Consider the following 17,314-nt stretch of genomic DNA (forward strand, 5'->3'; position numbering starts at 1 on the left):
AGGCATAGAATGTGATGTTGGTCTTCATCGTATTAGGAAAGCACAGAAATGAAGTAAGGAGCGCTCAATCATTGATGTACTAATTGCACCCTACAATTTTACGACTTCATACCTGCATAGGGCTATATGTGATCTCAAAGGGGAAATTGTTACTCTATTATAATGGTGGAATATGCAGTTTTAAAATTAACGTAATGTCACATCAAACACCACAGTTCGTCGCGAAAAAACGCCTATTTGTTCATATTCTATGACTCTATGTTAACTTAGAATATATAGGCGTTTTTTTGCGACGAGTTTCCGACTGGATGTACTGCAATCATGGTCTTACAGAGTTCGGTTGCTATAAAACGCCTTATTATGACGATCTTTCCTTTTGAATGTGACATTTTTCAACTTCCAATAAAAACACTGACGCGAAATGAGGAACTTTTGAGTGATTGTCGACAAACTTTGAATACGCACAAAATTTCGGTGAAATTATAGCTAAAAATTTGAAAATACAGACTTTGTGATGAAATGATCTGTTTTGTTGATGAGAGCTCCAAATCTATTTCAGGGGTGAGAAAACACCTCTGTGTTTGGACAGGAAGTTAGCTGATATAAACAGCTTTTTGTTCACCACAATTCTAAATTCTACCTCGCTGATTCATAGTTCAACTAGCCAGAGAAGTTAATGTGACCACGACATATTGGATGCCACCACACAATTTCCTGTTAAATGGGCATATATTTTATTCAGTGGTTCGATATTGCGTTCCATTTGGAGTTGAATCAGTGTTTAGAGTTTGGACAACCACAGAATCGAATGAGGAGTTATTGGTTTTAGCATCAATAGGTTATTTGAAATTTTTTCAACACATTTTTCAATACAGAAATCACTAAACGATATTTTTGGAAATATTTCAATAAGAATTCAGTGGAATAGAGAAAAAAAAAGTTTAATACTCTCATAGAGGGCTCATTCTAACACTCGTTCATTCAAAAACTTTTAACTCGTGGAAGGGTATCAATGCCTCTGGCACTTTTATTATAAATAACTGATATCGCTTCATACAAATCGATGCTTCAAAAGAGCCAACATCGAATAATAAACTTCCGGTCATATATCCCGTATCGACAGCAAATTGAGTTGAAACTTTTTCATCGGATCTAAAGGCCATTTCCCACTGTCACGGGGGAACTACCGTATAATCAGGGCATTATATTCGAATCGTGATGAAAAGCTTTCATCATAGATAATTAATTCGATTCGAATTTTGGTCGGACATGAAACCGATGTTCCATTAATGATGAAGACTAATCTGTCCTGCATAAATCATAGGTTGCTACGCCTAAAGGTGGTTAGGATCAATTCAAAGCCGAGTTGACAGTTCGCATCGATTCGTGCCATAGAATATATGGAATATCGTGAAATGATACTTTGCAGTTAACATGAATATCGAATTGAAAGCTTTTAGACTCAAATTGAATCATCAGAGTTATCTGAAATCGGGGTTGTAGTGCTTTACAATGAAAAAATTGTATAGAATTTCCCAATAGGAATTTAAAATGGTTATAACACTGTGTATTATTTTTTGACATTACTTATGTCGTTTGTTTTTAGGAGGTTATGTCATTCATTATGGAAAGAGACACTTCAAGAAAGTTTACAAATTGTCAAATCGTTTTATCAATAGTATATTCTAAAACAAGTTGCAGAATGAGCTCCTATTCCAACACGAATGCGAAGTGTTGGAATTGCCTTCTGCAACGAGTATTAGACGATATTTTCTCTATTTCAGTCAAGCTTTGTGAAATATTGTCGAAATTCAATAAAAAATTCAATTTATGCATCTTAGTGACTTTTGTAGATATTGTATCTTGGCAGTTGGTGTGACTGTTACAAAATTGACAGATTACGGAATTTGGATTCAAATCGTACGTTTCGAATTTTGAAATGATTTAAAATTACGCATTGAATTCATGAATGATGTCCGACGAAATCGATTTAACGCCACCAGAATTAAGAGAAATTGCGAATAATGTTGCAAATCAGTTCACTTTATCCAAATTATACATTATATTGACATTTGTTGAAATTTGATTGGGAGCCAGAAGAGACAACCACAAAACGAAAAATATAACTGAAAACGATGCTGTAATGAGTTCATTACAACACTGTTTTTAGAACTGTAATGAACTCATTACGATACTGAAATAGAGGAAATCAATTATCATTTCTGTTCGCCTAGAAATTTTAAGAAATGACTTTTTTCTAAAAATGTAATGCTTATACAGAAATAAAAACAGTTTTTCACTAATAAAATTATATTCTTATGAATTATATTTTTTCAAATGTAAACCTTCATTTCGACATCACAACATAACTCAAAATTTTGTAGAATTGATTTCTTCATCTTAATCATCAGAATCTATGAAACATTTCACTTCAATCATGTTCTTTTTTCTCAAAGCGATATCATAAAAAACGTGGAAGTTATGATGGTGTGATGAAAAATGGAAAATTCCAATTTCCTCTCATATCTCGGAAAATGCAGTTTTCAGTTTCTTGCGTGCCATACAGTTTTTTCTTTAACTATTGTAGTTCTGGATACCCCAACATTAAACATCTAATTTGAACAACCTTGTACAGATATTTCATATATATGAATTTTCCTGAAGACCCATTAAAATAACTATAACCCCTAATATTCCTCATTTCAGTTTTATTTGATAATTCTCAGTATACGCGGTATACACATTGTGAATTGAGTAATTATCTTAATCTTTTTTTCATCTAGACATTCTAGACGATAGAGTTTTATGGAACATGAAAATGATCATAAAGAAAACAACATTAATGCAATAAAACAGAGTTAATGCACTGAAAACTGTATTTTTCATAAATACTTAGCTCTTAAGGCTTTCTAAATTCAGTCAACACAAGAACTGAAGCTGTTCGATCACCAGCAACGTCGTATCTTCGCTGATTGCGTCATTGACATGCATCAAAATGATATGAATTTTCATCGAAAAATGATCTTCGGTGATGACGTCCATTTTTACCTTGGAGGCTACGTCAATAATCAGAATTGCCGCATTTGGGGAAAATCCAAGAATTTTTGTTGAAAAACCTGGCCATTTTTAACGTGTCACTGTTTGGTGCGGTTTTTGGGATGGTTGATTTATCGTATGTACGAGTTGATAACAGAATATTCTTTTGCATAGAAGAAAATAATAAATTGTAATGTTAAATTCAGTGTTTATCGGTTAGTCGCTATTCAATATTTTCCGTTATTTCCTGAAATAAAAAACAACTAACAAACAAATACGCATTGATATCAATAAATAATTTACCATTCAAATCATCTCTATGAACGTTGATGTCACAAAAATTGTGACAAATACCCGAAAAATGTGAAATATGAGGGAGATATAATTAAAAAATTCCTTTGAAGTTGAAATAGCAGCGCAACTATTCGATAGCCAAACGAATATCCAATTATGAATCGTATTCATCACGACGAAATCGATTACGTTCCCAACGTTAAAATTTGTACAATTTCATGATTGCTCTGTATTTCGACCGTCATAACATCAAATGGGCGATTTAAAATTGACAATCAAATGTTATTGAATATTTCATATTGACGAGTGGTTGCTATTCAACTCAATTATTACATAGTCAGGAATTTGAAAAATTATTATTGCATTCCGTTCGAAATTACATGATTCCATGACTGATATTCGATTATTTGGGTCTTTGCTCAATGGAATTCAATTTTAAAATATTCGATGGTTCCCAATTGAAAATAATTCGAATTTTTCCAAGTTTCATCTTTGTTTTCAGCTTTTAAAATTCAGTATTTAAGTAAGGGAAAAGCACTACCTTTGCTCAGTGACATTATTGATTTGGTTCATTTTATTCCCATTGTACAATTAATTGAAGAAAGTTCAGGGATGACTAAAGGTGAAGGGTGGTTTTTTAGAGCTATAGAACTTTAAATTGCAATAAAACAACAATGGATCATTCGATTGACATGAATTTTATTTATCCGCAAGATAATCTTCTGGCATTACATTTTAAATATGATTTCTGGCATATGACCGCCACGGCTGGCTCGGATGTAGTCCAATTTGGACGTCCAATTTTCGATGACTTTTTCCAATATTTGTGGCCGTATATAACATAACGAAATTAAAAGAAAAAACTGGATAACAAAAGGTTTAATCAAGAGTATAAATCACAGAAACGAGCTTTTCCAACAGTACAAAGTGAACAAAAATGATGACATCCTAAAAAAAGAATATTTGAGATACCGAAATACAGTTAATACATTGATAAAAAATGCTAAAACCTCATATTATAAAAAACAAATTGACCTTAGTAAAGGTGATAGTAAAATAATTTGGAATACTGTGAAAGAATTATCAGCTGCCAAAAAACAGAATACTGTAAACCGGATACAATACGAAAATAGAACAATCACTGATAGAGTTGAAATAGCTAACTTATTCAATGAACATTTTACATTGCTAGGGAAGAAATTTGCTGATAAAATTCAGGCACCTGCAATTCCACCACTGAAGGGAGTTCGGACACAATCATCAATATTTCTTTCACCTGTAACAGAAAATGAATTAATCTCTACTATAAATAATTTAAAAGACAAAAAAGCTCCCGGATTTGATGGAATAAGGGCAGAGTTACTAAAAGAAATCAGAAACGAAGTTTCACAACCCCTCACGTTTTTGATTAATAAAATAATTGAGTGTGGAGAGTGGCCTGAAACACTCAAACTTGGTATAATAAAGCCACTATTCAAGAGTGGAAAAAATGACGAAATCCTCAACTACCGACCCATTACTCTGATCAGTAACATTGCAAAAGTATTTGAAAAACTTTTAAAGGCCAGAATAGTCAGTTATATCGATAAAAATAAACTTCTATCTGAAAAACAATTTGGATTCATTGAAGGAAAATCCACCAATGACGCGATTTGTTCACTGACATCCAAAATATATAATAGCCTGGATAGGAAGAAACATTCTCTGGCTGTTTTTTTGGATCTCGCAAAGGCCTTCGACACTGTTGACCATATACAGCTTTTGAGGGATTTGCGGGATATAGGATTCAGGGGAAACGTACTTAAATTATTTGAAAACTACCTGGGTAACAGAAAGCAACGTGTAGCAATCGAAGATGTCCTTAGTGAAGAAAAAACAGTACAATGTGGGGTGCCACAGGGGACAGTATTGGCACCGGTATTATTTGTCATTTACATGAATAACATACTCACCTCTCAGACCAATGGAGAAATCATTAGTTTTGCGGATGACACGGCAATATTCTATGAAGACACATCCTGGAAAAACCTGAAAAAGAAAGTCGAATGTGATATGAGTCAAATCATAGATCGTTTCAAGCAAAAAAAGTTAACACTAAACTTTGAAAAAACTTCGTTTTTACCTTTTTCTTGTTACTCATCTCATCTCCCCGATTTCAATCACCTGGAAATAAAAAATGCTGATGAAATTATTCAATTGAAGTCCTCAGAGTTTGTCAAATATCTAGGTGTTCATATTGACAGACACATTAGATGGGATGTGCACATAAAGAAAACTGTAGGTACTTTGAGAAGCATCATTTTTAAATTTCTATATTTCAAAGATATATTGAATACTCACCAAATGAAAATCCTGTACCATGCATTGGTCGAGTCTAGATTATCGTATGGAATCCTAGGTTGGGGAGGTGTTGCCAGCAGTTACTTATCACATCTGGATATTTTACAGAAAAAATTCCTGAAGATTTGTTTCAATAAATCTCGAACGTATTCATCGACCTTGCTTTATTCTGAGAGTAAAATATTGGACCTCAGACAAATCTACTTCCTACGTGTAGCGATAGATCAATTCAAAAACAAAAGTAGCCTAAAGAATATTGACCACAACTACAGTACCAGGGCAAAAAAAGAAAACATGGTGCGCACGGAATATTCATCCAAAACTATTGGGCAGAGAGGATATACTTATCTTAGCACACGAATATTCAACAACATCCCTAGGAAAATCAAGGACTCAACATCAGTAATATCATTCAGAAAACATACAAAACAGTACCTTCATGAAACAGATAGAGGAATAATACATAGTCTCATAGACACGAATAAAGTTCCATATAGTGCTTATCACTGAAAACAGCACACTAATGACATTATCCCAAAATTTTAATAAGTTGTTCACAGAGTATTAGTATCATTGTCATCCTATTGTTATTTAAGCAGTATACATTGTTGAAATATTTGTTAAATTTTATTATGTAAAAAAAACACTTTACAACCACGCGCTGGCTTTTTAGCCTTAGTGGTTCATTTGTTTATTTCAAAAATGATTTATTTGTGGAATTCATCATATCGGCAATAATACAGCGAATGTTGTCTTTCGAATGGTCAAGGGTTTGTGGCTTATCCGCATAGACCAATGACTTTACATTGCCCCACAGAAAGTAGTCTAGCGGTGTTGAATCACAAGATCTTGGAGGCCAATTCACAGGTCCAAAACGCGAAATTAGGCGGTCACCAAACGTGTCTTTCAATAAATCGATTGTGGCACGAGCTGTGTGACATGTTGCGCCGTCTTGTTGGAACCACAGCTCCTGGACATCATGGTTGTTCAATTCAGGAATGAAAAAGTTAGTAATCATCGATCACCATCGATAAAATAAAATGGACGTAGTGCGCGATACGTATTCCGCACAGAACCAATATTTTCGAAATAAAATTGCACTATTTGCAAGCGTTGTTCAGGCGTGAGTGTATTCATGATGAATTGCCAAACCAAACTGAGAATAAATCACTTGATAGCTGTTAAATCGGTCGCCATATTGAACAGTAATGCCAACTTAAAGTTATATACCTCGAAAAAAAAAACACCCGTTACAATTAATTAAAGTTCAAGGACGACTAAAGGTACATATATGGTATTGAATTGCGTAAACCACAAGCGTAATACTTACATCATATATTAGTTGTAGGTAAATATAATATAATACCTTTTAGACCTCTACTAATTTGGGATCTGGCTTATTTGTGTAAACAAAACTCAAATCCTAATATGTGCGTACATTAAAGATCCTTTTTACCCCATTACCTTTTGGTTTGGGATACCCTTTTGGGCATATGTTGCCCAAACAAGCAAAAAGGGACTGCTGACCTTTCCTTTCAAGGATGCATACATGTAAAGTTCATTATTCTATGGATTTGGGACCAGTAAGCAACGTTGATGAGTTACAGCATTAAAATTCGATGTGAAAAGCTTTTTCCGGACTATAAGATGACTTCCAAGGCCTCAACGGAAAATCTTTTGAAATTCCAAAATGTATCTTTCATTTAATGGCCATATTCTATTCTTAGCATTTCATCTTGGAAATTGGCCGCTGTGAGATCGATCAATCTTAGTATGGTCTTGACTCTATCACGTCAATGAAATGTCAGCTGAATATGTCGACATATATATATATATATATATATATATATATATATACAGATACTTGAAGAAATACTTTGGCATCCTGAATCTTGAACAAAAAGTGTTTACCGAAACATGTCCATGAGACTTTTTTCCTTGAAATCATCCAAATAACCATACCTATGTGCTCATACCTTCAAATTATGAACATTCTGTATAGTGGTCCAGACAACTGGAAAGTAAAATGAACATTCAACCAAAAAAACCATATCGCTTTCTATTCCTTGATTCGTTGTCCCTATACTCCAGCAAATTTTTCGTCAAGCATATATTTCTCATTCAACAGCCATATTCCCTTCATAGCAGCCAATCCAGAAAATTGGCCGCTATTACGTCGACTGATCTGAATATTCTCAGCTAATGGCCATCGCTATCACATCACCTTGATGTAATTCCACCTGAATATCTTGACAAATTCAGATGCTAGGAGGAAAAAACTTCGAATCAATCAAAATTTCAACAGCTTCTTTATAGATAACAAAAGTCTTTTTCTCTTGAAACCAACCAAATAGTTCGCCATCTTTCTTTACACCTTCAATTAAAGAATATCTTGATAGCGGTCCAGAAATTACTTATCCTCAATCGAAGGCCTTATTCCTAAGCTAGCCTCCCAGCCGCATTTGAGAAATTGGCCGCTGTGACGTGTATTCATCCATTATTTTTAGCTAATAATAATAATAATAATAATAATAATAAAGTTTATTCATGATTCAATACAGTAACATTAATAAACATGTTTACCACAGAGGTAATAATTTATTTCTAAAAAATTACCTGTGCGTGGTGCCTATATTCATTCGAACTCAAAACTTATTCTAATATACATGAACAATTATTATTTACATAAATTAAATATTTGTTATTCTTGTGCACTCTGCTATAATTAGAATCCTGCCAATATGTGTAACCATTTTTTTCATCTGTTGTTTCAAGTTCTTTCTTTAATAGGTTTCAGATCCTTAAATAGTGAAAATAGTGTCATCATCGTGTTTTATTCCAAATCGGTGAGTTTTAAAAATTTTTCACTTTTATTTTCTTCTCAGGTAAGTTCCCTTTTTCAATTTCATTATTTCTTAACTAATTAATCAATTTATTAACTTAATTTATCTTTATTAGATCTTTGTTTTATAATTTTTCATAACTAATCTATTATTGTTTTTATCAAATCTTTGTTTTCAGTGATCCATATTTTAAGTTTTATTTTGAAGGTCCTTGTTTTGTCAATAATTCTCAGATCATCAGGTAAACGTTTATATAACCTTGGCGCCAAATACATGAAACTTCTTTGTCCTATTCTCTTCTGACTCCTGTGTGTCCTATAATTTCTTTCCCTATTTCGCGTATTGTGTTCATGTTCCGGCAATTTGATTTCAATTTTGTTCATAAACACACGATGTAAAATCTTCTGAGTATATAATTGTCTAGGATCAAACACACCCGACAAGGAATATATCTGCTCAGTTGGAAAAGTTAGTTTCTTCTTGAATATAATTTTTAAAATCCATTTTTGCACAACTTGAAGCTTCTGCAGGTGACTACTATAAACACCGCCCCATCCAATGATCCCGTAATTTATCTGCGATTCTACCAAAGCACAATATATTATCTTAAGGTGCTTCGTACTCGTCACATATCTAGCCATTATTCTAAACTGATATAGAAACCCCCGGAGTTTCTTTACTAGGTTATTTATATGTTCTTTCCATTTCAGGTGTCCATCTATTTCTATACCAAGGTATTTTATTGTATGTGTTTCAGGGATCTCTACATCATTCACAGTTATATTCTCCAGTGAGGGAAGTCCAGAGCTATATGAGGAGAATGGCATATATTTTGTTTTGTCCAGGTTTAAGGTGAGTCCATTATAATCAAACCATCTTTTGATGTCGACAAATTCTCTTTCTACCTTTTCCTTCAAGGCATCCCAGGACTCAGCATGATATTGGACAACAGTATCGTCTGCGAAGCTAATTATGTTTCCTTCATTTTTTTGATGGAAGAGGCTATTCATATATAATATAAATAAAACAGGCCCAAGAACTGTGCCCTGGGGTACTCCGTAAGAAACTATGTCCTCATGACTCCTAATTCCATTTATTTCTGTTAGATGCTTACGATCTTTCAGGTAACTCCCTAGAAGTTGATGTATTCTTCCCCTAAATCCATAATTTTCTAGCTTTCTCAGCAATCTATCGTGACAAACCGTATCAAATGCTTTTGATAGGTCGAGAAACACACACAAAGATGGCACCGCTTCATCCAGGAATTTATATATGTTCTTCGTCAATTCTCCTATAGCATCCTCAGTTGATCTACCCTGTCTGAATCCAAACTGTCGCTCCGATATAATCTTATATCTATCCAGGAATCTCACAATTCTGACCTTGATAACTTTCTCTATGATTTTGGCCAGGTTCGATATGAGCGAGATTGGTCGATAATTGTTAACTTGGAACTTATCTCCTTTTTTGTATAGTGGTTTAACGACTGCTAATTTTAGTATGCTTGGAAAACATCCAGTTTCGAAACAATGGTTGACTAAATATGCCAAGGGATGGGAGATTTCTTTTTTTATATTTTTTAGTGTCTCTACCTTCAGCCCATCATGCCCCGGTGCTTTCCGTGGTTTCAATTCATCAATTGCTTTCTCTATCTCACTGGGTGTTGTTGGTTCTAAATAAAATTTTTTTTTTTGATGAACATCTTCCTCAATATAATCAACCGGTGCATTTAATTGATTTGCATATATTTCTCCGACAGTATTGAAGTATTTATTGAATATATTGGCAATTTTTTTTTCATTTTCAATGATATTTCCCTCTAGATCTTTTATATTAATTCTTTCTTTTTTTTCCAGTTTAGAAGCATTACATGTTTCCTTCAGAAAGTCCCACATGCCCTTGGACTCCGACTGATTCTTTTTTATACATTTTTCCAGGTAGTTTTTTTTGGCTTGTTTGATTAATTTATGTACTTCATTTTTGTGATGATTATATTGATGTTTTAATTGTTCATCCCTGCTGTCATTTTTTAGTTTCAAATAAAGTTCATTTTTTTTGTTGATTGCTTTGAGTAGTGTTTTTGTAATCCAATTCTTCCTGATCACTTGCTCCTTCCTTCTGTGAACTGTAGTCTTACTTGACGCAATATAATCCTTCAGAATTTGAATGAACGTTTCCGTTATAGAATCAGCATCATTTTTTTCATACATCCGAAGCCATGTTTCACCTGCCAATTTTGTCTTCAACGAGTCATAATCAATGAATTCTTTGCTTCTAAGATTTGAGTTTTCTTTTTTTATTTTTGTTTTCATATTCAAAGTAAGGACTATCGGGTAGTGATCAGTAATCAAATACTGTAAAATATAACCATTTAAATCAATATTTCCACCCTGTCTCCAGTTTCTGATAAAAAAGTGGTCTAAACAGCTTCCACTTTCTGGACGAGTGCAACCATTTATCACCGACATGAAACCGAAAGTACTCAATATGTTTTTATATTCTTCAACAAATGAATCCTCGGACAAGAGGTCAAGATTTATATCCCCTGTGATGATATGATGGCTCTGTACATTTTCATTTTTTTTTAAATATTCTAAAAGACCAACATTGAAGACATTTGGACAACTATGTGGAGACCTGTAAATAGCCGTAATTTTAAGTTTTTCTTTCTCGCAAATATCTATGTCCAGCACCTTCGTATCAGCTATTTGCACTGTTTTAGCATTAAACTTCATATATTGCCTCAAATACACCACAACACCATCATTCTTATTGTAGTCTCCCTCATTGTAGATAATCGTATATCCGTCAATATGAAACATTTCCAAGCTTGCGACTTTGTATGTTTCCGTCAAGACTATTACATCGAATTTCACTGCCATATACAAGAGATACAGACGAAACTCCTCAAAATTCATCGACATACTTCTCACATTCATATGCATAACACTGAAATCGTTTTCTAAAATACATTTCCCGAAATCTTTTGTGATCTGTATTAGTTTAGTATCGAAATACTCGCTCTCGTATTCCCTAATAAAGCGATCCATATCTTATGGATTATTATACCAATTCATCGCACAAATCATCAAAACCATGACCATATGTAAGATATAATACCATATATACACCACACTAAACCCTTATCCACTATTTTGACAGCAACAAAACAAACAAGGTAAAGGACAATACGTATCCCACAATTATTTTTTTTGTGAATTTGAGCGCAGCCGTGTGTTCTTTCCTATATTTATATATTTATCGAGACCTTTATCAACCTTTGGTGTATTTTCAGCTATTTTTGTATTCGCTATTGGCGTATTGTTCAGTGGACCAACTTCCGAAATAACCGGCCGTGCCTCAGCCCGGTGAACTCGGATCTGCCCCTCTGTTTTTTCCGGCCGCACAACAAGGGCTTGCGTAGGTGTCGCCGGAGTACTACTGATTTTGTTGTCTTCACCTTGGGATTGCTGCAGTTCTTGAATAGTAAACTCCTCACCGTTGACCACCAGTTTAGCGCCTTTTATGTAGCACGTCCTACCCTTCTTCCTTTCCTCAATTAAAAATTTCCTTAACACCTGATATTGGTTACGCTGTTTTTCTGTTAAATCATTCGCAATTGTAATGCCAGTTCCTTTAAGTTTTTTAGTATTCTTTATAACATCAATTTTCCTGAGGTATGATACGAACTCCACTTTCACCGGTCGCCCTGATTTATTACCCAAACAGAAGAAATCGTTTATATCTATGCCGTGAACTTCAACCCCCAGTAGCCTATTGAGTTCAGTACAAATGAAGTCCGAATTGATATCCTCATTTGACGCAGTCCATCCAAAAACAATGATGTTATTTTTTCTAGATTTCCTTTCTAACTGTTCAATGCTATCTTTTAGATGTTCATTCTCGGTCTCGAGCTGACGAAATCGGAACTTCAAATCCTCGAACTCTAATAATATGTTAGCTTCGGTTGCCTGAATTATGTTTTTCAATTCGATCTTCACGTTATTTATTTTTTCCTGAAAACTGTTTTTTAATTCGTTCTTTACTTTATCAATTTTTTCCAATATGTGCTTAACTGCTTTTTCATCCATAGTCCTTAATAAATATTTATCCAAAAATTGACTCTGTGATCAACCGCACCGCTGTAATACCCCCAACACAAAAAGAAGGATATCAGGAGGACAAACTTCACTTCCTTGGGCCCTTAAGGAAGACTCAAGACAGACAAGGAAGGCCACGGGTTAGGCGGAATCGGGAAATTCGGTATGAATGAAAGGTCAAATTATAACAGCCTACTTCTGAGAATGAGTCACGCGGTAAATGTGTTCAATGCTCCACCTATGGCCGTCATAATCCCATTAAGTCGTTAAATTTCAGCTGAATATGTTGACATATGTTGGTAGACGCTGAAGAAAAACATTAAAACTTCAACACCTTGAATCTCTAAGATGAAGTCTGCCAAATCATGTTAATGATACTTTTTTCCTTAAAATGGTTCAAATAACAACAAATCTAGTGGTCCAGAGAACTTAGATAAATGAACATTTATAAGGAAAAAGTAGATAGCTTTCGATTCCCGCCCTTCGCGACGGGCCTTTTTCAAAGAATGTTTCTTAGAAAGTGTATCTCTAGTTCAACGGCCATATTTCATCTCCTCCGGGAAATTGGCCGCTATTACGTCGATTGATTTCATAAATCACTCATCTCCTTTTGTACCTCCAATTAAGGAATACCTTGTATTCGTTCAACGGCCATATTTCATCCCATCTGGGAAATTGGCCGCTATTACATCGATCGATTTCATTAATCACTTATCTTCTTTTGTACCTCCAATCAAGGAGTACCTTCTATAGCAACCCAGAAAATCTTTATTCGAAAATCAAACCCCAGTCAACAGCCATATCCTCTTCCTATACCCCATTCGGGAAATTGGCCGCTATGACGTCGACACATCTCATTATTCCCAGCTAAATGGCCGTCATGATCCCATCACGTCGCTTAAATTAATTTTGCGTCCTCGTTGAATCATTGCATCACTGTGACCTAAGCTAGGATCTGTATTTGTTATGCTGCATGGCCTTCTGGATTAGATCCGTCGTCGTGATTCGCGTATCGACGCCACGTGGACGCCCGACGCTGATTGGTTTATGTCGATTATGTCAGAAGTGACCGGACTGTGATTGTTGGGATTGCGGATGTTTATCTTTAACGTTCCGCATCATCGTTGGGATGCTGGTGATCTTGGTTGTTATGTTGGATATGTTGAGGCGTGTGTGTACATAATTAGGGGAGTATCGGAATTAATTATTGTCTTGTAGCAGTGTGTACAAGGGGAAAGTTAACACGTATTCATGGAGATAACTTAATGTTGAGGAACTTTTTGATGATAATAATAATATCTTTATTTACCTCTTGAGACATACACAATAGACAAGTCAATTGAAAAAAAAATTTCGAAATTTAATCTACAATAATACAACTATCATCTAGATATTTCTTAACACCTAATAGCTTTTTAATGTAGATTTGATATAGATTTGATGGTTTTTTTTCAACTTTATTTTATTACGCAACTTGACATTGCTAGGCAAATGATTCTACAATAGTTTGGCGTGGTACACTTAGGAAATTTCATATAAGAAGTTTCATGGAATGGTATGCTCAAGGTTGTTGCCTTAAATGAAACCTAGATAATTTTGCAACGATTTTGCATTTTTCAATTCATGTTACGCTACTGGAATATTCAAAGACGCGGTGGTTTGTCGATTCGTCGTGTGTGGTTGATCGTCGATGAAGCGCCAACGGATGTGTGTATCTAGAGAAAGAAACAGAGAGAATTATCTACAGAATAATCTACAAAAGAGGTTCAATCCTAATAGCGCAGTAATTCATTAAAAACTGATTTAGGTTAAGTTCTTATTTCAATATTATTTGTTTAGAGTGAAAAGGATCGATCTTTGTATATTTTAATTCTATTAAATTTGTAAAAACCTGGGTAGGAGTTTTGTTCCAAATAAGCCAAACAACCTCTAGAAATCCGTCTTCGAGTCTCATGGGCAATTGTAAAGTTACAATTTTATCATCAAGTCTTCATGTTCCTTTATAAAAACTAGATATTTATGCATAAATAAACAAAGTGTCAAAATCTGGTATTTAATGAAATATGGCCTACAGAAATCGTAGATACAGGGAGAAAATCCTGCGTACAATTCTCTTCTATGTCCATTATATCAATACGCTCTATTAGTGATGACGTTACACACCGCCATTTTAGTTCTCCTGTCAATGTTCGGAATCCAAACAAACAAATTGTCGTTCAAATTAGTACGTTGTCGTTAAAGAAATTGGCTTATTTTGATGAATTAGATTATTTAAGGAACGATTTTACCATTAATTTATAGACAGAAGGAATGAGATTAATGTCAGTAAGTTCGAACTTGAAGTTCAACTAATAAACACGGCTTTTTACAAAACCTGGGGAATGACACAGGATTCAAACTTACTGGTATTAACCTCGTTCCTTCTGTCTATCAATTAATACTGAAATCGTTCCTCAAATTCTCTTATTTATGAAAATAAGCCAATTCTTTCAACGACACCGTACTAATTTGAACGACAATTTATTTGTTTGGATTCCGAACACTGACAGGAGAACCAAAAATGGTGGTGTGTGACGTCACACTAATAGAGCGTATAGCCTTATGCGTCTTATTCCGTTCAGATAAGGTAAAAAATTCAATTCGTATGGACTCAAAATAAGAATTATATCAAATAATCATATTATTTCAGGGTTTACGTGGAACGTTTTCTGCGAATTAAGGCAATATCTGGAAATTATACAGCATTAAACTTTTATGTGAAATAATTTGAAGCTACGTTTCCTGGAACGGTATCTTTATTATTTTTACCATTACTGCTACTGCAAGAAGGAGGAATAACATAGAGCAGAAAGATGTTTCTCATTACCTTTGGGTTTATGATACCCTTTAGAGCTTTCCTAACAAAAACAAGTATGAGATAGACTGCTGACCCTCGCCGTTACAGATGTTCATAATTCAAGGATCTTCAAAAGAATTTCCAGCGGATTAAGCCAGAGAGTTAGAACAGTTATCGCATTAAAATTTTATGTGAAATGTTCGTTGGTTTCTTTGAACGATTTGTATCACTCACAAAGAATCAAGCTTCCCCTTTCTCTTTGTTCTTGGATTCTTAATACCAGGTTGCCATGGCATCAGTGGCGGCTGCACCACAAGATGGGATTTTTCAACGTCATGAAAAGAATTATTTTTTCTCAATATTCTTTCAGCGTTGGAGCTTTTGGTGATTGAGAATTATCTCAAGAGACAAGGGGACCAGATGGTTTCAGACGGAATATGGCAGTGCTTCATTAGAATTTGTCCGAATTCTATTCATCTTGCAATGGTCTCTTATTTTACAATGTTAGGAATTAGGTGTTCACGACTTGACTTGATATTCAAGCTACTTGACTTGGGCTCAACTATCAAGTACTCAAGCCCAATCAAGTAGCTTGAATATCAAGTCAAGAAGCTTGAATATCAAGTCAAGTAGCTTGAATATCAAGTCAAGCCATGAATCCCTATAACGAATAGTTAGCATATTCATTTGATTGACAAAATTGATTTGATTTTCAAGAAGAACTGTTTCAGATTGAGATCTGATGAAGAACTGGAATTTAAATTAAATAAACACTTAACTTGATTTCAGAAGTGTTTTCTGCAAATCTAAAATGAGTATCGAATCAATTTGAAGAGGATTCCCTACTGATCCCTCTGATAGTTTGGAACCGTTACATTTCTGCCAACATAAAAGACCTCTGTTCCTTCCTAAAGTTATGAAAGATATTCCTTTCCAATTTTCCTCAGATTTCCAATACCGCGTTTCGCAAGTTTCATCTGAATATCCGGAAACTCGATTTGTACCCTCACCCAAAACCATCTGGCTTCAGATAACCAAGTTGCTCAAAAGTTCCGGGATAGAATTAAAATTTCATCTCATCTGTTTCAATATGTCCGGAAGTTTTTGGGGTGGTGGTAAAACCGTTGGGGCGAGTCGGTTATTAGTTTTGAGTGAAGACTGATGTTGTTGAGTGGTAGACGTAAGCATCCCGCCTCAGCGGATAAAACAACTAACTTTCAGCCGGGGAGGAATTGTTTGATATCTTCGATGTGAAGGGTGGTGAAAATGCTGAGGTTAATTTTTTAAATAGGAACCAGCGGGGTTTTATTGGCTGTTTAATCCTTATTCAAATTATATGATGGGTTGTCCAATAAGTTTTCGGAAACACAAAATGTATAAGCCTTCTTATAGTCCCTTATCAATTATTTTAATATTTTATAAGATAGTGGTAAATTTTGACTGTTTTCAGTTTATTGCATCAGAGTTTTTTTTTTTTTTAGTAATCTCTATATGAAATCGATGCTACACGACCTGAACGAAATGTCAAAGGAAATAGGACTAAAGATGAATCTTGACGAAACGAAGATAATGAGCCATAGTCAGGAAGATATCAGTATAGATAACATAAGCATAGAAAAGGTGAAACCATATGTAACGGGTGTTTTTTTTCGAGGTATATAACTTTAAGTTGGCATTACTGTTCAAGATGGCGACCGATTTAACAGCTGTCAAGTGATTTATTCTCAGTTTGATTTGGCAATTCATCATGAATAGACTCACGCCAGAACAACGCTTGCAAATAGTGCAATTTCATTTCGAAAATAATGGTTCTGTGCGGAATACGTATCGCCATTGTTCCCGATTTTCATAAGCGAATTTTGTTT

General features: G+C 34.5%; 1 protein-coding gene and 1 long non-coding RNA gene across 10 annotated transcripts in view; one reads left to right on the forward strand and one right to left on the reverse strand.

The window, feature by feature from the left end:
• LOC123675926 (syntaxin-binding protein 5) overlaps positions 1-17,314 on the forward strand; it is a 206,444-nt gene that overhangs the window by 109,631 nt on the left and 79,499 nt on the right. The gene's annotated exons all lie outside the window — the stretch shown is intronic.
• Positions 4,201-6,141, reverse strand: LOC123675934. Its single transcript, XR_006746831.1, has 4 exons — positions 5,671-6,141; positions 5,453-5,493; positions 5,283-5,358; positions 4,201-4,606 (listed from the first exon to the last, which is right to left on the reverse strand). It is a non-coding gene; the product is annotated as an uncharacterized LOC123675934 (long non-coding RNA).

The sequence above is a fragment of the Harmonia axyridis genome, chromosome 3 (genome assembly GCF_914767665.1).
Source record: "Harmonia axyridis chromosome 3, icHarAxyr1.1, whole genome shotgun sequence".
Classification (NCBI taxonomy): domain Eukaryota; kingdom Metazoa; phylum Arthropoda; class Insecta; order Coleoptera; family Coccinellidae; genus Harmonia; species Harmonia axyridis.